A 24,714-nucleotide genomic window follows, 5' to 3' on the forward strand; every position below is an offset into this window, starting at 1 on the left:
AGTTGCCAGGAGCCAAAGTACTTTCCAACTATTTAGCTCAAGGGGAAAGTTCAAGAGCCCACCAAATCCTCTTGAGATATAGGAAAAATAACAGATGAGGACAACTCCTGTCAAGGTTACTTTTGTTTCAGCTCATCATTCTCACTGCCAAATTAAGAAAGATTGAACAGCTCCTCCGAAATCTAGCGTGAAGAATATTATTTCTCTAAGGACCATTAATCTTTGAATAATTTTCTGGCCAAGAAGATGGATCTGGACATGCCAGACAAATTCAAATTAAGAGACTGTTGCTTAAATAAAAAGAGAGACAACCTGGATATACTGTGAGTTGGAAAGTACACAAGCAAGGGACTTCATCTTTCTTGCAGTCAGGGGAGTTGGGAAAGACTTCTAAATTGGGTGATAAGAGCCCATGACTACAGATCCCATGGAACCAGGCTTTGACATCCAAGATGTTTCAAAGGTCCACTTAAGTGAGAGTACTTAAATCTCAGACTCACAAGTATCTTTTGTCATTATTGTTTGCTTCTGTCTTCCCTACTGTCCTGTAAGTTCCGTGAGGTCATGGACTGTCTGTGTCTTAGTTGCCACCACAGGCTTGCAGTCTTGTCAGGTCCACATCCTGAGGTGAAACTCTGGTGTCCTCACTTTGTCCTTGGCAGGCTGACTAGGGGCCCAAGGCACTAGTGCTCATCTCATCCCCTCATGTAAAAAAATATTTTTGCAGTCCACAGTGGTTATGAAAGAAAGCTTCAAGTCTTCCCATTAAATTAAAGCAATGACTATCCTTCCAAATGGAGGGCATGCAATGTCCTCTCTAGTGGAGACATAAACCACATCTCTGTATTGTTTTCAGTCTCTCATAGTGAAGGGATCAAACCAGGCTGTTTTAAGAACTGGATTTCATTTATGAAATGTCCTTCTTTGGACCATCTCTCTCTTTATTTTAGGTCTTAATGTTAATAGAGGCGAATGTTATTTTAAAATAACATGTTTTTCAGATAGTACCAAGCGCTGGAGGCTCTGTGGGATTATAGTAGGAGCCTTCCCGTAACCAGTAGATTGCCTGTAGCCCATTCTAGTAAGCAGAATTCAGTTTTAAAAAGTATAGCTTTACCATATGGCCCAGAAATTCCACATCGAAGTATATACCCCAGAAAAGGTCTCACGCAAGTCTACAGAGGAAAGGTGTTGTTTGTGGCATTGAGGTATTGCAGCCAAACTTGGTGTCTGCCTCTAGAGGTTGTGAGTTAGAGCACATTGTGGAATATTTACAACCAGAGAAGAAATACTTAAGTACACATGAGTAGATTTTTAAAAAATTCATATTGAGTATTGAGTGAAAAAAGTTGGAAACATAAGATATTCACTATACCACGCATCCATGCATCTTCCTCTCTCTCTCTCTCTCTCTCTCTCTTTCTCTCTCTCTCACACACACACACACACACACACACCAGTCAAAATAGCTATTCTAAGAATGCAAGTAGAATTAACTAAAAACATATTAGGATGGGAGCCCATGGAAGGACAAGAGTAATAGAAGTGGGAAATTGTGATAAATGGGGATTTAAAAAATAAAGTGAGAAATGAGATGGGTCTTGCATGAACCCATGGGGACACTATACCATGAAAGAATAGGGTGAACTCAATCTGAATTCCTCTTTCCACCTGAACAATACATATATACATACATATACACACATACACACACAAATATACGTGCATACAGGCAGGTATTATGATAATCTCTCAAGGCCCTCAGCCTCCTAAAGTCACCTGCAAGAGTCAGAAACCTTTGTGGAAACCATAGGCATCTAATGGGGGTTGGGGGGAGGAGGTAGCCCAAGAGCTATTCACAAGTAAATGTTGCCTAAAGTCTATCTTCTAATCCTGGCTTAGTCACTTCCTCTCTCTGTTAAATTCCCTAGGTCTCAATTTTCTTATCTACAAAAATAAGCATATCAATACCTGTTACATGGGTAACTATTAATGAGATAATATTTACAAAGAGCTTAACATAGGGTTTGGCACATAGTGAGCATTCAAATAATACAAATTTTATTTCTCCCCTCTTTCCATCCCCCCTTCTTCCTTTTTTTTTCTACTTTTATTCCCCTGCTTAAAAAGAGAAGGTGACCTATTTTCTCAAATTGGGTTAATAATGATCAGCTTTCAAACACTCCCATATTGAACCCTCTGTGCTTCATATGTGGTATTTCAAAAGTGAGGTATAGTATCCTAACGATCTTGCCATTTGATGCTAATATTATGTTTTTCTAGATGAGAATACTGAAGCTCAGAAAGCCTAAGAAATTCAGTCAAAGCTTATTCAGATATTATCTAGAAGAATTTAACCATACTTTCTCAACCCTCACAGAAAAAGAAAAATGTTTGAGCACATAATTCTTTTGAGGTATAATTCTCACACTTAGCTACTCTATGTATGGCTAAAAGAGTACCATTAAATGGATACAGTGCAACACTGAGTTTTTTCCTTTCCTCTGAGTGGGCCAAAAGTGTCCACAAATTGAAAAAGGCATGGGTCAAGAGAGAGATAAGGAAGGGAAGAAACGAACACACCTTTGAATAATTGTATAAAATGTTGACTCATTTGTGAGAAGTTTATGAGTCAATTATGAATATATTTCTACTCCTTTCATGGGCTTAGACTGTACAGTCTCTGAAAATAATTTATTTAGGGGTGCCACACTAACATGGCTCAACATTTACTCACTGGCCCAATCAAAGGAGGAAACACGTTCATCTGAAACCATGCTGATGGACAGAACCTAAAGAGAAGTTGCTCGAAGGGCCCATGCCTCACCTAAACTGGGTTGTGGAATGTCTAGCAGCAAGTCTTTCTCCCTCCAGGTCATTTTCTGGAACCTGAAGTTTGACAGTCAATCCTGTTTAGCAGAATCTCCCAGATGATTGCTTTAGAGCTGTAGTTCTCATCCCAGGCTGCACGTTGGAATCACCTGGGAGCTTTAAAAAATGCTAAGGTTTGGGTTCCACCTTGCAGAGATTTGGATTCAGCGGTCTGAATATCAGTATTTTAGAAGCTCCACATTAGAATTATCTGTCTGAGGATCACTGCCTTAAGCCTGTTGTGCTTGTACAGCCTTGTCTGATGGCACCGTGGAAAAAAGAAAGGGTCGTGGCAGTACTGCATCTCACTCAACGTGACCCTTTCCAGGTGAGAAGTAGTAACATCCTTTCTAGTGGAGGGTGTCCTACAGTTCTGTAGACAGCAGGGTGTCTGCAGTCCCTAATACCAATGACCTGCATTAGGGAGATGGAAAATAGTCCTAGGCCAGACGTAGAAGCAGTTTAGAGAAGCACAGAGGATGGGAAGCAATATTCAAGGAGAGATAAGTCAGGAGCCATTTTCAAATAAGTAAATCTAAACTTACTGCTTTTTTCAGCACATTTTAGAAGGAAGATGAGGTTATAGTGGCAAAATCAGAATTCAGTCTCAAAACCTGGGTTCTTTCCACTGTACCACAGTCTTTTTCCATGACTCATAGCGCAAATCTTAAATATATATGCTTCAAGCCCAATGGCCAAGCAGATATACTCATTTCCTTGTACCCTCTGAGCTTTTTACTGCCTGTGAGCTCATTTCACACTCTGTTACTTAATGCCTCCCGCCTTCATTCCATTCATTAAGGTGTAGATCAAGTTCAACCTCCCTCTGAGGTCTAACCCCAAATACCCTGGCCCTTATTACTCCCTCCCATCTAGATACCAAATTTTGTTTTCAACGGGCATCAGATGGACACTTGTTACTTAATGTCTGCATGTGCTTAAGTTCTATTTCTACAATTAGATTTTAAGTTTCACTTGAGTAGACATACTGTTTTACTTCTTTTGTGGTTCTCATATTCCTTGGCAGAGTGCCAGCCACATAGTGGGTACTTCTGAGATATATGACTAAGTGATGGATTATAGGTATTAATAATCCTCAATCTTTTCAAGGAAAGTACATAAAAACAGGCAAGACAGAGTCCCAAGAGGTAATATGATAAAGAATTATCACGTTAAACTTAATAAATGAAACTTTTTAATGAGAGTGGCATCCTTACTGTGCACCTGTGTTCAACAAATGTGTAATCACATCATAAGCACAAGACACCCACCCACAACCTAACATTTAGACACGACATCATTTTTTCCTATGATTCAGTTAGATTATTTCACCATTCAGCTATCTATGACCATTTGTTCCAGAGTTTTCCTTTCTTTTTTTTTTTAACCATATCCTTGATCTTCCTCCTTGTTTGAAATCTGTGGCTTCAATATATTTTCTTCTTTACTAGAAATTCTAACTCTCAATGTACCACTGCAAATCTGGAGTTTGAAAGAGAGCTTCTGGGGCATTGAGATAATTTTTCCCTCTTTTCCAAGAGCCAAGTTTCTTCCCCCAAATTTTCCCAAATGCCACAGCCAATTATGACCTGAATACCTCAATGAATTCCAAGGAAAAATGCCACTTTGCTCGACTGACCTCACTGTTGGGACTGTCTTGCAAAAGGCTACTTGAACATTTGTTTTTCTCCTTTTGAGAAAATACTACCACTAGATTGTTTAAAATAATTTGCTATTATTCCAGTTCTTTTTAGCTACAATTTCAAAAGTTTCTTTTTTGTTTTGTTTTTTGTTTATATAATATTACCCTTGCTAGATCTCACTAGTCCCTCTCTTTTTATTTAGAAGAACTGAGAAGAGTGCCTTCATTAAGCCAATGAAGGGTGTTGTGCATTCAAGACTCACACCCATTCTATGATAGAGCAATGAAAGGTTGGCCACGGTTCAACCTACATGGGAATTTTGATTACAGAACATTGGTTATCCATTCTAGTGTGCATCCAAATAACCTATGGACCTCTGTGTGTCTGGTCCATCCCCCTGAGATGGACTTAGAGAACCCTGCACGCCATCAGTTAACCATTTTGCCTTTTAAGAAAACGATGGGTTTGATAAACTGTGACCATTGTTCTTAACTCACCCAGATCTCTCTGCCCCTTCTGCTGAAAATAAACTACGTGTTATAGCGAGGGAGATGTTGTAACATTTGCAGAGTTCCCATTCAAACTCCAGCTCTATTTCGATATGAGTTCTCATTGTGTTAGGTTTCCATTAGATAATAAAGAAAAACAAGGCCCTTAGAGTAAGGAAAGAGGTAAGAAGGTCATGGTACAATATTCTCATGAAGCTTCAATTTCTGGCTCTACGTACAAGCGTATAGACCTCTTCAACACAAGAACAGTTGTTCAGTTGCCTGCTGTTTTCTCTCCACCAACAGTTTGATTGTCAGCTATGTGCAAAACTCCTCTGGGAATACCCTGTTACTAGGAAAACCAGCTCTACTTACAGTACAGGACTGTATTCACTCATGTCAAGAGGCTGGATAGTTTGGGGTATCATTTGTTTATTACTTAATATCTTGTTTAATAGGAAAAAAGAAGAAAGGGCAAACCATTTGGTTTCTGCTCTGTGATGTCCTGAAACCTGTGTTTCAGTGGGATTAGATGATTCATAGTAAGACCTAGCCCAAAGAGGGTCTTATTTAGGTCCGACAACATCAAGACGAGGTGCCAAGATATCTGAATTTTTAAAAGCTCCACAGGTGCTTTCAATTTTTCCCAAAGGTTTAAAACCTCTACCTAGAATCACTTGAGGAGTTTGTGAGAATGTGTTCTGTCTTGTGTTTTAGTTGAGAGCTGCCTAGTAATGGAGCACAGAGAGAGGACTGCCATTCGCCAGACTCACTCCTTTATTTCACAGTCATTGTGGAGGCCCTCCTGAGTGCTGGCATTCTATTAAGTGCTGTTACATCCACAGTCCCTGCCCTCCAGGGGCCTACAGACTAGTATCTTTCCCTTGGATGGTACTAGCGAAAAAGAGGTAAAGTTTTCTAGTTACTCCTTGGTTTAGGTCTGGGCACTGTTACTTAGTAACTAGTCATTGACTCTGGGACCTAGGTTTCCTCACTGGTAAAGCAATGATAATAAGGCCTTCACAGCATTATTGTAAGTATTAAATGTGATCATATATAAATATGCATGAAAAAAATTTAAGGTATTATTTCTATTGATTCTCACTCAGATTCTTTTTTTTAACCTCTTTTTTGTTTTGTTTATCTTTTCCATTTAGTCAGAGACATTTCAGCAATTCCAACTCCAATCATGACTCACTATGCAGACTACAGGAAAGGAGTTAATATTTAGTCCTAGTTTTTTTATCTTGCTAAAGTGGGTATCAGACTCCAGGAATGCTATAAAAATAATTTTTAAAATAAAAGCAAGGTTTTACATGGTATAGTGTTTTCCATCACTAAGATTCTATCATGAATATATTTTTGTGATCCCAGAAACTTGCTTTTAGCTACATTAGTCACGGCTTTGGAAACTGCCTCTTGGGTGTGGACTGTGTTTAATTCAGGGTTAGCCACTTTTGCCAGCTTCCCATCTTGTACAAATTACAAATCACTTGCCCCATTTGCATGGTCTCCTTACCTCTGTGCTGTAGAGGCCCCCTGGAAGATGGGGAGGATACTATGATGCTATTTTGGTATGGATATTATTTATTACAAATCCAAAAGGAACACAAATCTGGAGTCAAGAAACATAAGGGTGAAAGAGAAGTTAAAGAGTCAGTTTTGCCGTGCTGGGCTTCATCTAAGATCCCACTCACTTTATACATCTTCTATAGCAATTGACACTTTTTAACTTGTATTAAAAGTATGTATTTATCAGCTTCCTTTTGCTACTAGAATAAATAACTACAAATTCAGTGATTTAGACAAAATTTTTTAGCTTACAAGTCTGGAGGTCAGAAATCTACCATGGTTCTCACTTGGCGAAAATCAGGGTGTGAGCAGGACTATATTCCTTACTGCAGACTCTAAGGCAGAATTCTTTTCCCTGCCTCTTCCAGCTTCTAGAGGCCACCACATTCCTTGGCTCATGACCCCTTCCATCTTCAAAGTCAGCAACAGTGATCTGTCTGATCATTTATATCCCCCTCTCTGATTTTAAGGAATCATGTGATAAGGTTGAGCCCACCCAAATAATCCAGCTTAATCTTCCCCATCACAACGTCTGTAACCTTTGTCACATCTACAAAGTCCCTTTTCCCATGTAGGGTAACATATTCACAGGTTCCAGAGATTAGGGAGTAGACAACTTTTAGTGGCTATTAATCTGCCTACCACATGTATGCATGTTATTTCTTTCCTAGATTGTAAGCTTCTTGGGACCCAAAATGTGTATCTGACCTGTTGTTGTACTCGCCACAGAATCAGTCCAAGTGTACTGCATACAACAAAGAGTTTATCTGGTTTTGGTGAATGATCCAGCAGAACTCAAAAAGTTTTAGATTCACTGGAGCAAATGGCAAACTCATGGGGTTTCAAGAATTCCAGAAAGAATGACTATTTAGGTATTTCCAAATCCACTGGAAAATTCACGAACACTTAAATAATTTTGTAAGTATACGATTACAAAAATTATTTTTTATCTTCAGTGCTTATCCATGATTACAGTTATGTGACCATCTTACATATTCCAGGATGCTGTGATGGTGTTACTTTCCAGCTGGATTTCTGTCTGTCAGTAGAACTTATGCCTGAGTGTTTTGCAGTGATGATAAGCAAAAGTCAACAATTAGAAATAAGGTGCCATAGGAAAGACTCAGTATTGCTTATCAGATGTCAGCCATAAAAAGGTCAAGGGGAAATTAAATATTATAGGGCGGGCTTGGGTTCTTGCCCTGGGAAATTAACTTGCTGATAATTTGCAATGTTCACTTCTTGTAGAATTGAATGTGATGTGTTGCTAGACTCCCCAAAGGAGTAGCTTTTAAGAAATGTGTCTTATATGGTTTGCATCACACAGAGTTCTGCAAGTTCTGCAAGGCAGTTACAGACTCGAGAATCTATAGCTGGCAAGAAAAATAAATATTTCCGTATTGCATTTAGCAATTGCTATGTATTAAGGTAATTTTGTTTAAAAATTATTAAGGGCTTTGTAGCACAAAGACCCTGCTAAATTACACAAAAAGGATTAGATTTAGGGGGTGGGGTAGACTGGGGGATATTGGATATGCAAGCACAGATGGTCTTGATCAACTCAGAACACTCCAGAGCCGAGAGGGAAATGTATGTTTTGTGTGGTTACATATGTTGTAAAGAAAATTGCCCCTGGTTCTTTCCTGTAAGTACAAGGAGGGAAGGGAGGGGAGAGAACAAGATCATGCAGGGAAAGGTGAAGCAGACACAAGAGCTGCATATGTAGCAGATGTCTGCCAAAGGGAGGAGCAAAGAGAGGGTAGGGAGACAGGGGAGCCAAATTCCTTCCCTGGCACATCAGTGACCAATGAAAGGAGGGATCTTCTGTGCCAAAGATCAAAGGCGCTGAGCGGGTATCTGTTCTATGGACATTTACCTTGGAATCTAGGTGTAACTCCTCAGCTACATTGACTGGTATGGCAAACAGCTCATCTTCCCATGAGGAATAAGTTTATACAGAGATGCCTCTTATCTACCCAAATCCTTTCTCTTCCCCAAGGACCTCAGATACCTGGGAAGGGCATGGGCAACCTTAGTGATTCTGAACTCTTTCTAGGCATTACCTCACATAATCCTAACAAGTATGCTATGAGGTAGGTTTTATGGTGTTGCCCCATTTTACAGATGAGGAAATCTAGGCACAAGAGGTTAAGTAACTGGCCCAGGATCATACAGCTAGTTGCAAGCAGATAGTCTGGTCCCAGATGCCCACTTTTAGCCCTTCCCTGCCTCCATCAACACTCTATGGTCTTACTTCTTTAAACCAGTGAGCCGCTTGAGAAAAGTAACTGTGGATTTTCATCTTTGTAGTCCCCATAGAACCTGTCAGAACATCTATCCACAAAATAGATGTTTCATTTTATAGCAAATAAATCATTTACTTAAGGTTCTATATCATTTGTCAGAAACTGGAAAAAGCCCAACTCTTATATTTCTGTTAACAGAGATGTGTCATAAGAAGGACAGGAACCAGTCTCAGCAACTCCACAGCCAAACTGAAAGAAAACTGGGGAACCAGTCAGAATGTAGTAGTGTCTTTAATAATCCACAGCTCTGGTGAAGCATGACAACCCCAGTGATATTCTGCCATGTTCATATTCAGTTTCCCCTCTGCCTTGTTCTCTACTTATTCTTGCTGCCTTCAGGCTTTTACCCTTTGGTTGTGCCATCTATCTTCTTTTTTTTTTTTTCTCCCAAATTCTTTTCCCACTACTGACTCCAACTTTGTACATCTCTCCATCAGATTCCAAGTGACAGATATGATGGGATCAGTCATTGGACCATTTTGTTGAGTAGAGTTCTCCAGCTGGACCCCTTCTTGGACCTTGCCCAGTCTATAGATGACTGCCTTTGGGTTGGGCCACATTCTTTGGGGGTGGGTGGGGAATTATAAGATATAAAGTACAGCAATCTATGGATGGAGAACCACCCTGAAGGGAGCCATGGGCTTGGAAGGGACTCCAATGCCTCTCAGAAGTGTATATCATTTGGTTTGTCTTATAGAGTCACATTGGAAATGGGCAAAGTTATATCCCCAAGAGTTTTAAAATCTAAGAAAATGCAGTGTCCCAGCATACATAACAAGACAGTGGGATAGACTAAGAACAACTTTGCAAACAGTACTTGGAGACCTAGACTTTAAAGTTACACTAAACATGCTTTGAAAGTGTTGAGATGAAACTTGGATGATTTATCCTTCTTCAGAATTCATTTATAGAGTCAGTTAATCAAACTTCAAAACATGGTAAAAATAAAAACAAAAAGCCTGAAACATACTGTATGTACAGTTATTCTAATTGCCAAGGGACTATATGGCTTTTTAAAAATCACAATCTTAATGATAAACATAGTATTCAGTCTTGGCACAATATAAATCAAACTCATTTAAGAAACTTAGAAAGTACGGAAATAGTTACAAAGAGCATTCTTTTTTGTCACAGTCTTAAATTTGCAATTCCCTGTTCCCTTTCAGAATGCCATATGGAAAAGAAACAACATTTTAAGTGGGTTTCTAAAGAACTGCATTTGACATGAATACCAAAAAACTTCACAAAACCACTAAATATTTGGCTAGCATAGAGCCTATTGGAGGATTTAAAAAGTCTGAAGACAAATTGTTATGTTAAGAGAAAAAGTCTTCAGACCATGGCTGACCTATCAACTGACCAATAACTTTGTCCACCGAATATTTAAACCACCCAACCTTCAGAACTAGAGACTTCCCTAATTAAACAGCTTTCCCCCCAATGGTTTGGAATGGGTCAGCAAATTGCTTTGGTTCCCCTGGCATGAGCATGCAAAATGCCTGGTCTGGCCAGCCATCCAGACTGCTTTCCCATACATCAGGGATCCAAAGTAATTTCACCAGACACTCTAAAGTGCAATTGCAATTTTCCAATTTCCATCTCACGTATCTTCCTAGAAAACAGAGATCTACACATGGTCCATAATATGTTTGCCCATGGACTGAGACATAGATAGATCTTGGAGGATGTTTCAGAAACCTGGGAATGGGTATACTGCTAGCGATAGTTCTAAATGAAGCATCTTTCATACTGGGCATTGGTGAACAATTGCAAAGTTTAAATAATAAAGAAAAAAGGGATTCATATTTGGGATTACAGTTTGGACCTTTTTGAAAGGGCATCTAGTTGTAAGAACATAGTGAATTCAGAACCAGTAGGTGACAAGGTGTTACAGCAATAGGGTATAATGGTCTTTCCTGAATCCATAAGTCCTTGTAGAATTTTCATATAAAACATCCTTACGTTTCAAATTTCAAGTCGGCAGTTTCAGTAAAATTGTGTATGTCAAGGGAAAATATATCAACGGTGGGTTCATATTCTGATTTCCTTGGACTTTGCAGTGATGCGAATTCTGCTGTTCTCCTTAGAATGCCAGCCAAGACTGAAACATACTTGTTATAGAATTTCAGATGGTAACAAAACCAGTCTAGTTTATTCATAACAAATGCTGTGAGAGTTGAAGACATGCCACTTTAACTGAATGGAGAAAATGGGGCATCTTTCTGAATATCAGTGGAGAAATCTGTAAATACTTAGCCATTCTTCAATCTGAGGTCTCATGTGTGCCTTAGACTTCATTCTACTTTTTATGAAAAGAACTGTTTGTCTTTTGGGCATAGAGAGAACAAGGTTCCTACACCCCCACAGATCCTTGCTTTTTAAAAGCCTGGTCAGTATTTGTTGGCCACTCTTCTTCTCTGACTTAATGGTGGCTGCCCGGAGTTGAGCTTCTTTTATGCTCGTATGTCCACTGATGAAAGCTCTGGCTCAGCGGGGGGCAAGTGAACAGGAAGTTCAAGGCCACTGTCAGACCCTGCCTCTGTTTAGCTGCTTAAGCAAACACCAACCTTGTTCCACATGGATCACTGCCCTCTGTCTTTGGGGGCTGTAAATACCCAGCTTTATTGGCCTGCTGTGTAGCTGACATTTCTAGCACTATCATCTTTCGGAACCTAGCTGTACTTCATCTGGTTAAGAATGTCCATGGTATGATATTGCAGCATTTTGTACAGATCTGATTTATCTTAAAAAATTGTTAAAAGTATATTCTAGACTTATCTAAGACATATTCCCAGGACTGGAATCACTGGGTCCCACCCAATTTTAATACAGCCAGAGACTTTTCCAGTATATCAGTGTACACTCCCATAAGAGTTCTACCTCCCCACATGCTTGCCAACATTTGATATCTACTTTCTAAAGAAAATGGATATTTTATGGCTATCTTAATGATAATTTTTCTGACTTTGAACATGTAATGAGCATTCTTCAGATTTTCTAAGTGTTAGAATCTCTCCATGTATTTGTCAACCATTTAGGAAAACCTTTCTATGAATCACTGATTCATATCCTTTGACCAATTTTCTATTAGTTTAAGCCTTTATGTTTTAAAAGTTATTTTCCTCTAAGTTCCCAATATTTTCTATATTGTTTCTTTTATTAATTTAATAATTTTTCACATGTAAATTGTTAATATATCTGGTTTCCAACTGTATGTATGATAATCCAAGGATCAAATTCTAGATTTTTCATATGTAAAGACACTTTCCTAACATGATCTACTAAGCTATCACTTCCCCATTAGTTTAGGGCGACAGTTTTATGATATTTCAAATTCCCATATATACATGTGTCTATATCTGAGGTCTCTTTTCTATTGCAATATTTAAATGTCCCTGAGGCATTATTATAATATTTTTATTACAGTGGCTTTGTTGTATGTTTCAAATATGGATTTTCCCCCTACTTTTCTTTTAAAAAATTGTGTGCAAGTTGTACAATTTTATTCCTCCATATAAATTTTAGAACAGTTAATCATATTTCTCAAAAAAAATCCATCTAAAATTTTGAATGTATTTAATTGAATGTATAGACTAATTTGGGGAAAAAATGGCAGCCTTATATTTTTATCCCATCTCTTAACATATTATACCTTTTGAATTACTCATATTTTGATATGCTGTTTATTTTAATTTTTAAATGGTTTCTATAAAGGTCTTGTACATGCTTTGTTAGGATAAAACTCAGATGTTTTATACTCTGTTATTTTTATTGTATTTATTTCTATTATGTTTGCTAATCATTTATTACTAATATAAAGAGAACTACTGATTTTTCCATTGATCTTACATCTACATGTCTTACTAATTTTTTCATCAGGTCTTATAAATTTTTAAAGCTTTTTTTATTGTTACTTCTGCCTTTTTCTTGTCTTATGATTTTGACCAAGACTACTACATCTATGTTAACTAGTAGCTGTAAGAGTAGGCATCCTTATCTTAATCCAGATCTTAACGAGAATGTATAAACTGTCTCAATTAATTATTACTGAGTAATAATTTCCTATAAATTTTTGGTATATTGGTATTGAAAGTTTCCTTTCAAGATTAGAAAGCTACCTCCTGTTTGTAAACTTCAAATAGTTTATATAAAAATTATGAATTGATTTTCACCAAATTTATTTCCAACATATCTTGAAATAATTGCTTTTGATTTTATTTAGTCCACTGATATCATGATTTACTGCTGATGTTTACCAAATATTTAAGGAAGGATAACCCATATGTAATACGATAATAGTCCTTACTTCCTTGGATTGTTATGAATACAAGCATTTAGAAATGTAACTGGAATAAAGTAATCAATACATATATTATTATTTTATAATTGCTGTTGCTAATAAAAATATTTAAAATGCAAAAAAAAAAGTATATTCTAGAACTGTCCTGCCCAGTATGGTAGCCACTAGCTACATGTGGCTATTGAGCACTTGAAATAGTGCTAGTCCAAATCCAGATGTCTTGTAAGTATAAAACACACATTGAATATCAAAAACTTACTACAAAAAATTAATGTAAAAATCCCAATAATGTTTACATTGTTACATGGTGAAATGATAATATATTGACTATATTGGGTTAAATAAAAATACAATGAAAACTGGAAAAAAAAAATGTCCATGGTATGAGAAGACTATAAGCTGAAGCTAATACCTAGTAAATGACAGAGCCCCACAAATGTTGTGGAAGATTGCATGAAGTTTATATGATGGCTATTACTTTTTTTTTTTTTTTTTTTTTTGCGGTACGCAGGCCTCTCACTGCTGTGGCCTCTCCCATTGCGGAGCACAGGCTCCGGACGCGCAGGCTCAGCGGCCATGGCTCACAGGCCCAGACGCTCTGCGACATGTGGGATCTTCCCGGACCGGGGCACGAACCCATGTCCCCTGCATCGGCAGGCAGACTCTCAACCACTGCGCCACCAGGGAAGCCTGATGGCTATTACTTTTGTAAGCCTAGAGGGGAATGGAACTTGTTCCTTAGGGGAGGACATTCTTGTCGTTTAAGGCAGTAGTTGTAGCCTTGGGTAATCACACACAGCATAAAGACACTTAATCAACCTGGTAAAAGATAGTGGGGAGGACAGCTGAACAGTGGGATGGGGATTGTGCGAAGGATGGGAATGGATGGAAAGTTTCCAGAAATAAATTTTACACTAGTTCATGGCTACTTCTGTTCTCCCAATCAACCTCTCATCTTGGACTGAGCAAAGAACCCCAGAGTGGAGGAGAGCAGTGGAAGCAGATCAATGAATTCTCCATTCTGCATTCTTTCCAACCCTTTGACAAAGTGTTCTAGAGATATAAATACACGTATGTGTATGCAAGTCTCTAATACCTGCCAAGGTAGATGTGTATAATACACCTTATTCTATATTTCAAAGCTAGATTACCTGTCAAGGCCTCTTTTTGGCTCTCTCGATCCATGATTTAATAGTTCTTCATGTCTTCAGTGCTCTTTTTATTTCATTCATTTGTATCCTTCATAGCATCCTGGTGATCCGTACTGTTAATTCTGTCTGACAAATGAAAATTGGACTTGGGGAAACTATGACTTGGGCAATTCATCCCAATAAACAGAGATAAGACCAGGAAGCAAGCTTAGAAGTTTCTGGAACACATCCTGTTGTGTAAGCTACTAAACCCCAGAATATCTGCTTTTTACCATCCCTACTTTTTGTTTCATTTGCGTTCGTTCAGTATCTTTTTGTTGCGTGGCCTCACTGGCCTGTGGCTATTCTGAAATAGAAACTCTTTTTTTTTTTTTTTTTTTTGCAGTATGCAGGCCTCTCACTGTTGTGGCCTCTCCCGTTGTGGAGCACAGGCTCCAGATGCGCTGGCTCAACGGCCATGGCTCATGGGCCCAGCCGCTCCGCAGCATGTGGGATCTTCCTGGACCGGGGCACGAACCCGTGTCCCCTGCATCGGCAGGTGGACTCTCAACCACTGCGCCACCAGGGAAGACCTGAAATAGAAACTCTTAAGCGTTGTTGATCTTTCTGAGCTTGGCAAAGTGTCTCTAGGGAGTGTTCTAAGAGAATAAAGTATGTCCTGTCATGTAACTGTTGCTGAAGAAGAGACAGAGGACTCAAAGCCAGGACTTCCTTGCTATACATAAGCCCCGTGACCTGGGTGAATCCTCTTGGTGCCATAGATTCTCCATCCGTATTCTCTGCCTCTCCTAATCTCACAGGGATACTATGCAGCTAAATGAAATGAAATTATCTTGACCTACTTGGATTTGACGAGCTCTTAGTTCTGTTCCAGTTCTGAAATTCTATAGCTCTTTACGGTGGGTAGAGAAGTTGAAAAAAGAGAACCAAGGAGAGATTTTTTTAGAAGATCTATGGTTTTTATTCCTACTAGTAAACAAGTGATGACAGTTCTTCAGCTCCTATCTCATCCTTGTCAACAACAGTCATTCAGGTGTAGGAATTTTATCCCCAGAGGTATTAATTGGGGAAAAAATCATTCGTCTTTTTAGTCCAGCTACCAATGCTGCAGTTTCCATGAATGGTGTATGCTTTGGTTGAGGATTTGAAGCAGTATCTCTGGCAATTCTATACCTCCTACAGGGAAAATACAGTTGACTCTGTTTCTCAGTGTTAACTTACTCCATTCTTTTCTTCCGTCCTTCTTACATTTCCTCTCTCCCACTGAACTTCCTTTTTTCCTCTCTCCTTGTGCAAATAGCTCTTTCCACTTGCATTTGGCTCACCTGTAAGATCCATTGTCTACAGATCATTGACCTCTTATTTCAAATTCTTACCAAATGGGAACTGGATAGCTTAATCAGGTCTTTGGATACTCTTCCCTCTTGGGTTATGGGTCTATTTGGGTTAGAATCAGCTGTAGGAGGAGGAAGGCATGGGGGCCTTCCACTCAGGGACCATAAACAGTGCAGACCGTAATAGATCTACTTTGGTTTTCAGTCTATAATAAAAGAGCTCTTCACAAAGCTCAATACCTAGCTTCAGTTATAGATGATAAACATTGTACTTTGAACACACACTATATTTAGAGTCAGGAAGTCTTTGTTCATGATCCTGGCTCTGCCTCTCCCAAACTATGTGAATTTCTTATTACCTAACAGTTTTACCATCTGTAAAAGGGGGACAGGATGATAATAATAACTTCTATCCACCTCACAGAATTGTTGTGAAGAAAATATGCCAAAAATGTTTATAAGTTTGTGAATTTAGATCCCATGCATTTATATATATTTATATATATATTTTATATATTTTTCCAGTTTTACTGAGATATAATTGGTGTATAACACTGATTAGTTTTAAGCATACAACATAATGATTTGATGTACATATATACTGTAAAATGATTACCATAATAAGTTTTGTTAACCTTCATCACTTCAAATAGTTACATTTTTTTCCTGTGATGAGAACTTTTAAGACCTCTCTTAGCAACCTTCAAATAAACAATACAGTATTGTTAACTATAGTCACCATACTGTACTTTTTAGCCCCGGAACTTATTTATCCTATAATTGGAAGTTTGTACCTTTTGACCACTTTTACTCATCAATATTTTTTAAGTTTTTGTATCTTTAAAATTTGTTCTATCTTCTATAAATCATACTGTATATAAAATATAAATCATACTCTATGCTCTTAACCCTTATTTGATCATTTGATTGTTCAGTTTACTTCTTCCACACACCTAGACCAAGGGGGCTTTCTCTAACAGCATCTAAACCATACTTGCATTGTAGCTTCTTCCTCTGCTTTTCAGCACTTACATTACATGCCATTATATCATATATTTAATTGTTTACTGATTTATTTTCTGTTCCTATTTTCAGATGTGAGCTTGCTTAGGGCAGGGTCTTTAGCTGCCTTCTTCATTTCTGTATCCTTAGTGCATAGTATTTTCTTGGTGTATAACAGATGCTTAAATATTTGTTAGTAAATATTTATGAATGTCCAATAAATAATAATTAACTGCTAACTTCTCTCCCTGCTTCTGGTTCTATTCTTGGGCTCAAGTGAAGTATTTTTATAGAAATACCAGCATGGACTGAAGGAGCAAACCATTCTACAGTCAACCTATATACATTTAGAGAAAAAAGGAACCAAATCTCTGTGGAGGTGGAATGTCATTTAAAAATTTGCTTTGGCATAGATTTTGAGAAATTGACCCTATGGCTCTAGGTGTTACTACCATGGTCCAATCCTATCCATAGTAAAACTTCACCCATTCACCTGCACTTGCAAAGTATATAGTTATTATTCACTCTTCATGTTAGCATGTAAGTCTCATGGTCTGGGGGCAAGCAATCAAAATTCATTCACGATGCATGTAGTATGTGAAATGATTTCCCTTTCCACCAAAGCAAATGCTCAGAGGGTAAATAGAAGACACAGTTTTTTGATCTGGGCATGGTATTTTCTTTTCAAGTTATTTACATGTGTAGATAAAAGAACGTTAAGGAAAATCAAAGCCATGTTGTCAGATGCAAGCTGCGCTAGAGGTGAAGCAAAGCAGATACCTGTCCTGCCTTGAGAACTTGTTACTGTCTCAGCTTGTTTTCTGTCATCTGGGACCAGATATCTGAGAAAGTTGATACTATGAAAGTTATTACTAAATAAAAAACAAACAGAAAAAATCAAAACTCCATATGGTGAGATGTGTCCAAGGAACACCTGAATGTGAGACATATAATCCATGATAGTTTTTCCTTCTGAATCAGAATAGATGCCTGTCATACTGTACATGGTTCAGTGACATGTCTCAACACAAAGGAAATACTAAAACATGTTCCCCAAAAACTATATAAGAAACTTGCCCTCTTGTCAAAAGAAAAAAAAAAAGAAATCCTTCATTGAATATAGAAGCATAGGCTTTTCTATCTTCCTGTCCTCAGCGTCCTCCTATAATTCCATTTTCTCTGCCTGCTGAGAGCTGGATTTCTGAAACTCATATAAATTTCAGCAAGCTGCTACCTGGAGCCATCAGTCTCTGCTCTGGATGGAGAATGTCCTCCAGAGCACAGCTACTGTTCTTAGCTTGTCCTTGCTGCTCAGCTCCCAAGCAGAATGACTGTCACCTTGCGTGTTTAATACTAAATTTATCGGGCTTCCATTCCTTGCACTTTACACAAGAGGTCATGAAAGTTAAAGAGTTCCAAAGTTTGCAGGGCATGAGGCAAGGGGTCTGTGCACTACAGTGGCGGGGCTGAAAGCTGACTGCACTTTTACCTGGGTACTGGCAAGAGCAGAAAAGGATGGGAAGAGTACAAAAGTAAATGGAGATTTTTTTTCTTGGTTGAATTATAGATATCTTCAGCATTATTGAACTTGGAAATGTTCCAGGAGACCAGGTCTTCCCCATATCTCCTCCCCAGGTGTAAGACAGGAATGCTCATGTGAGTGGGTCAGGAGGGCTAGGTTTCCCAAGGGATTCTTAACTGCCAATGGACAGTCCTGGTTTCCTCAAGGCCAGTCTCCTTGATAGTTACCGTACAATATATTGTCTTCATGTAGTTATTCATTTTAGTATATAAGCAGTTCCTCAAGGATCCTACTTGCTGATTAGTCCCACTGATTGGGAAGAGAATATTGTAACAGTAGGATTTCTCTTTGCAATATTCAGCTGGGACCAAACAGTACTGCTTGACCAGGGCTCTTTTCTTGTCATTGGGTCACATTGCTGGTATGGAGATGATTCTGGGGATGTTATTCGAAATATTTAAAAATCTGAATGGCAGAGACACATCAATCAAAATGAAAGTCTGACCAGAGTGGACAGCCGTTCACCCCTAAGAAAAGCCCAGTGTGTTGTAACCAGGATGGGAAGATGGATGTGCTCACCACCAGCAGCCCAGGCTCTTATCCTAAGCGTCTAAACCCCATCTTAGCATAATCATCCTATGCTAGAGGCCTCTGATTAGTAATTACAGTTTGTCATGCTAAAAAATATTTAATTACCTTTACCCTTAAAATTACTCTACATTAAAAATTCAACTCACATAGATAACTGAGTGCTTTCACCTCCAGTTCTCACCTTATTCCCCAGATATTCTAATTAAAGATGGACTTTTTCTTGGAAAGGTATATGATTTGCACAACTCTCATACTAACTTCCCTTTTTCAGTATGTAGATATGGCCTTAGCCTAGGACATGACCTCAGTTGGCTGTTCCCCTAGGCTTGTGAACAGCCACCACCCCCAACTCTGTGATTGAGATATACTTAGAATTTCTCTTTTACCTAAACTTCAGCACTAACAGACTCATTCCTTTACCATTTTTTATCCTTCCTCTCTTCCATCCTGTCAACTGTCTACTCCAGATCACAGTCTAGCCACAGTGTCCTGTTTATAATTTTAAAACCCAGAAGCCATTGATTTAATCATTTATTTGCTTATTTATTTATTGTCAGTGGGTATATCAGAACTGAGTTGCACTGGTAGATTAAGAGATATTTATTTGATTTTTTTCCTTTGGTATCTCTGCTAAAGGTCCTCTTATGAGAGGATGTCAGAATGCTTCAAAAATAAACAATAAAAATAAAAAAGAAAGAAGAAGTGAAAGAGCAAAGAAAGACAAAATCCTATCGGTAGTGGAGGCAGAGTCAAGACGGTGGTGTGGGAAGACACGGAGTTAGCGTCTCCCCACAACTAAGGCACCTGCCAGCCGCTGGTGGGGGACTCTAATGCCCAAGGAGATGGAAGGAACCCCAGAGTGAACTGGCTTGTGGGATCTTGGTTCACGAGCCCGGGGTTGGGCGGAAGCTCCTGCAGTGGGAGCTCTGAGTCTGAACCACTGGACTAACAGAGAACCTCAGGCCCCAAGGAATATTCATAGGAGTGAAATCTCACAGAGGTCCTCATCTCAGCACCAAGACCCAGCTCTACCCAATAGCCTACAGAATCCATTCTTGGAAGCCTCAGACCAAACAACCAGTAAAAGAGGAGCACAATCTCACTCAATTAAAAAAAAAAAAATCAGACAGAAAAAAAGTATGTCACAGATGAAGGAGCAAGGTAAAAATCTACAAGACCAAATAAATGAAGAGGAAATAGGCAATCTACCTGAAAAAGAATTCAGAGTAATGATAGTAAAGATGATCCAGAATCTCACAAATAGAATGGAAGCACGGATTGAGAAAATACAAGAAATGTTTAACAAAGATCTAGAAGAACTAAAGAACAAACAAGCAGAGATGAACAACACAATAACTGAAATGAAAAATGCGCTAGAAGGAATCAATAACAGAATAACTGGGGCAGAAGAATGAATAAGTGAGCTGGAAGACAAAATGGTGGAAATAACTGCCGAGGAAAGCAGTAGAAAAGTAAACACGATAACCACGTTTCCTTAAATCACTCAGCTACTAGTTTCATTTTTATTCACAGGGTAATTTTGTCCTCTCTTTTCTCCTAAAGAAAAGTCAGAAAGTTCACACCTACATATTCAGCTGAAAGAGGAGTACCCAGTTAGACTTGGAATAGAAGATCACAGCCATACCATACCATACTTTATATTTGTATAATGTTTTGCAAAGTTTTTTTTAAAAGTCATTTTAACATAGATTACTTGCATATATCTTTACAATAGGCTTATAAAGTAGAAAACGCAGTTGTCATTGTTACTTTTGATGAGGAAACTGTGGCTTGAAGACTGAAAATGCTTTATTCAATCACCTTTTCACACCCCAAATGATATTAATTCCAATTCACCTGACTCTCAATCTCATTCTCTTTCTAACCTTCGTGACTAAAAACTTGAATTTCAACAACTGCTGGTTAAACTGCAAAGAATAGGGTTTAAATTGTTTAGAGAAAATGTCTTAACCTCTCATTGATTTATATTTTACACAGCTACATTTGTAGCAAAAGGGAAAAGAAAAGAAGTACTTACTCTTTCTCCTACGTCCTTTTGGCTCTGCCACATAAGGGAGAGTCCTAGGGTTTGATCAGTGAACACACAACTTCAAATTATATTATCTGTCCCCATGAACTTCCTTTTCATTACTTCTTGGATCCTAGTTAGTCCTACATGGCTGATAAACAAAACGTATCTAGTCCCTGCCCCACCCTTTATCCCCACCACCTTTCAGACAAGGAAAAAAATCCCCATAATCAAGGTACAAAGACAAGCAAGTATTAAGAGTTTTTCTGAACTGGTAGAAAATGCTCATTCTCAAATACACTGGGTAATTCATTCATTCATACATTCAACAAAATATTTGCTAAGAAGTTATGATGAGCTAAACTCTAGAATAGGTGTTAGGAAAATAGATTGTAAAGATGATAATAAAATAAAGTGAAGTAAAATAAAATAAAAATGAAACAAACCTGATCTCAAAGAGCTTGTGTCCAATGGGAGATCTCAATTGTAATGCTGTATTATAATATAATGCTTTAAGATGACTGCTCTGAAATGTCCAAGGAAGGCTTCCAGGGGAGTGACATAACATACAAAGCCCAGATCCTACAGCAACACTAAACTTTTGAGAAAGAGGAAACATCTGTTTCCACTAAAATGCCACTGGGACCACTTTTTAGTTTTATTAGTTTAAAAAAAGTTCCACTTCATTCATTTTTTGTGCTTATCTTTATCCTCTCTTTCTTCTACTTACTTTGAGTTTAATTTGCTCTTTTTATTTTTATTTATTTATTTATTTTTAAACTTTTATTGGAGTATAGTCGATTTACAATGTTGTGTTAGTTTCAGTTGTACAGCAAAGTGAATCAATTATACATATACAAATATCCACCCTTTTTTAGATTCTTTCCCCATATAGGTCATTACAGAGTATTGAGTAGGCTTACCTGTGCTATACAGTAGGGCCTTATTAGTTACCTATTTTATATATATTGTAGTGTGTATATGTTAATCCCAATCTCCCAATTTATCCCCCCTCTCCCTTTTTCCCCCTGGTAACCAAAAGCTTGTTTTCTTCATCTGTGTTTCTATTTCTGCTTTGTAAATAAGTTCATTTGTACCATTTTTTAGATTCCACATATAAGCGATATCATATGATATTTGTCTTTCTGTGTCTGACTTACTTCACTCAGTATGGCAATCTCTAGGTCCATCTGTGTTGCTGCAAATGGCATTATTTTATTCTTTTTTATGGCTGAGTAAAATTCCATTGTATATATGTACCACATCTTCTTTATCCACTCCTCTGTCAATGGACATTTAGGTTGCTTCCAAGTCCTGGCTATTGTAAATAGTGCTGCTATGAACATTCGGGTACATGTATCTTTTCAAATTATGGTTTTCTCCAGGTATATGCCCAGGAGTGGTATTGCTGGGTCATATGGTAGCTCTGTTTTCAGTTTTTTAAGGACCCTCCATACTGTTCTCCATAGTGGCTGTACCAATTTTCAGTCCAACCAACAGTGTAGGAGGGTTCCCTTTTCTCCACACCCTCTCCAGCATTTATTGTTGGTAGATTTTTTTTGATCATGGACATTCTGACCTTGCTCTTTTAAAAAAATAAGTTCTATAAAGTCTTAAGGCAGATTATTGATTTTAGACCTTTTACTTTATAATATAAACATCTAAAGCAATAAATTAACCTAAAAAAACTAATTGTAAACTCACTGATTTTGATATATTGATTTCATTTTCACTGAGTTCAAAATATTTTCTAATTTCCTTTGTGATTTCTTCTTTAATTAATGGCATACTCAGAAGTATAATATTTAATTTCCAAATATTTGAAGATTTTCCTGATAGTTTTCTGTTATTAATTTCTAATTCAATTCTTTTTTGTTCAGAAAATATAATATGTATTTTTTCAATTATCTCTAATTTATTAAGACTTATTTCATGTACCAGCATATAGTCTATCTTGGGCAATATTTAGTTTTCAATTAAAAGGAATGTATATTCTGCAATTATTGGATGGAATGTTCTATAAATGTCAGTTAGATCAAGCCATTTGATAATGTTCAAGTCATCAATATTATTTACTGATTTTTCATCTACTTCTATTAATTACTGAGAAAAAAATGTGTTAAAACCTCCAACTGTAATTGGGATCTTATCTATTTCTCCTCTGTTCATTATATTTTTGCTTCATGCATTTTGACACTTTGCTATTAGGTGCATACACATTTAGAATTTTTTTTTTGATGAATGGACTCCTTTATCATTATGAAACATTCCTCTTTATCCTTAGTAATATTCCTATTCTAAAGTCTACTTTGTTTTCTTTCATTTAGTTTTCTTTCAATTAGTGCTTCATGGTATATTTTTTCCATCTTTTTACTATTAATCTATTTTTTAAATATTTAATATAGTTTATTGTGGACAGAATATCATTAGATCTTGGTTTTCTTATTATCTGATAATCTGTGCCTTTTAATTAGTGTTTAGACTATTTGCATTTAATGTAATTATACATTTGGTTTAAATCTACCATATTATATTTGTTCTCTGTTTTATTTGTTCTTTGTTTATTCTTCTCTGTTTACATAGTGATGAAATACTTGAAACTGAATATGCCATTTTATTTCCACTATTGGCTTATTAGCTATACCACTCTGTTCAGTACATTATATTTTCTTTAGTTAATTATCTTTGTAAAAAAATTATAAATTAGAGAAAAATCTTTTATTTATTTATTTGAAATTTCTGGCACTCTTCCTTTGTGTTTTTTACTTGCAATATTCTATTATTTTCCTCATGCCTGATGGAATTCCTTTAACATTTCTTATAATACAAGTCTGCTGATGATGACCTTTCTGTTTTTTTGTCTAAAAATGTTTTAAATAATATATCTGCTAGATGTAGAATTCTAGATTAATTCTTTTTCTTTCAGCCATTTGAAACATGTTGGTCCACTGTTTTCTCACCTCTACTTTTCTGATTAGAAGCTAATTGTCATTTGAATCATTTGTTCCATCATCCCAATTCTCTGGGTGCTTTCAAGATTTTACCTTTATCTTCAGTTTTCAGCAGTTTGGTTATGATGTACCTAGGTGTGGTTTTCTTTATATTTATCCATTTGGATTTTACTGATTTTTTGAATATGTAAATTTATGTCTTTACCAAATTTGGGAACGTTTGGCCATTATTTTTTCAATAGTGCTTCTGCTCCATTCTTCCTCTCCTATTGTCCTGGGACTACCATAACATGGAAGTTAGACCTCTTAGTATTGTCAAACAGGTCCCAGACACACACACACACACACACACACACACACACACACACACACACATTTTCCCTCTCTGTTCTTCAGATAGCAATTACTCAATTCATTTTAATGTTAACCTGTGTTTTTTCTTTTTCGTCTCCATTCTGCTGTTAAATCAACCAATACAATGAACTTTTAAATTTCAGATATTTTATATTTTATTTCTAGAATTTTCTTTTGATTCTTTTTCATAGCTTCCATTTCTTTCCTAGATTTCTTTTTTCATTCATTATAGCATTTTTTTTTCTTTTTCTTGGCATAGTTATAATAGCTGCTCTACAGAGCCTGATAATTCTACCTTGGGGGCTGTCTCTTTTGATTTTTTTTTCCCTTGAGAATAAGTCATATTTTCCTATTATTCCATATGTTGAGTAATTTTGGATTGGATCCTTGGGGTTGTTGATATTATGTTGTGGATACTCTGGATTCTACTATATTAGTTCAGAAACAGTTTATTTTGTTTGTTTTTGCAGGCAATTACCTTGGTTGGACTCAGACTGAAAATTATGCCTTTTGGGTAACAGTTTAACCTTCAGTTCAATTCTGTTAATCTTAGCTAAGTGGCTTAAAGTAGGCTCCATGCATTCACAGTTCATGGGTCAT

The sequence above is a fragment of the Mesoplodon mirus genome (assembly GCF_964341445.2).
Source record: "Mesoplodon mirus genome assembly, chromosome: 6".
Classification (NCBI taxonomy): Eukaryota; Metazoa; Chordata; class Mammalia; order Artiodactyla; family Ziphiidae; genus Mesoplodon; species Mesoplodon mirus.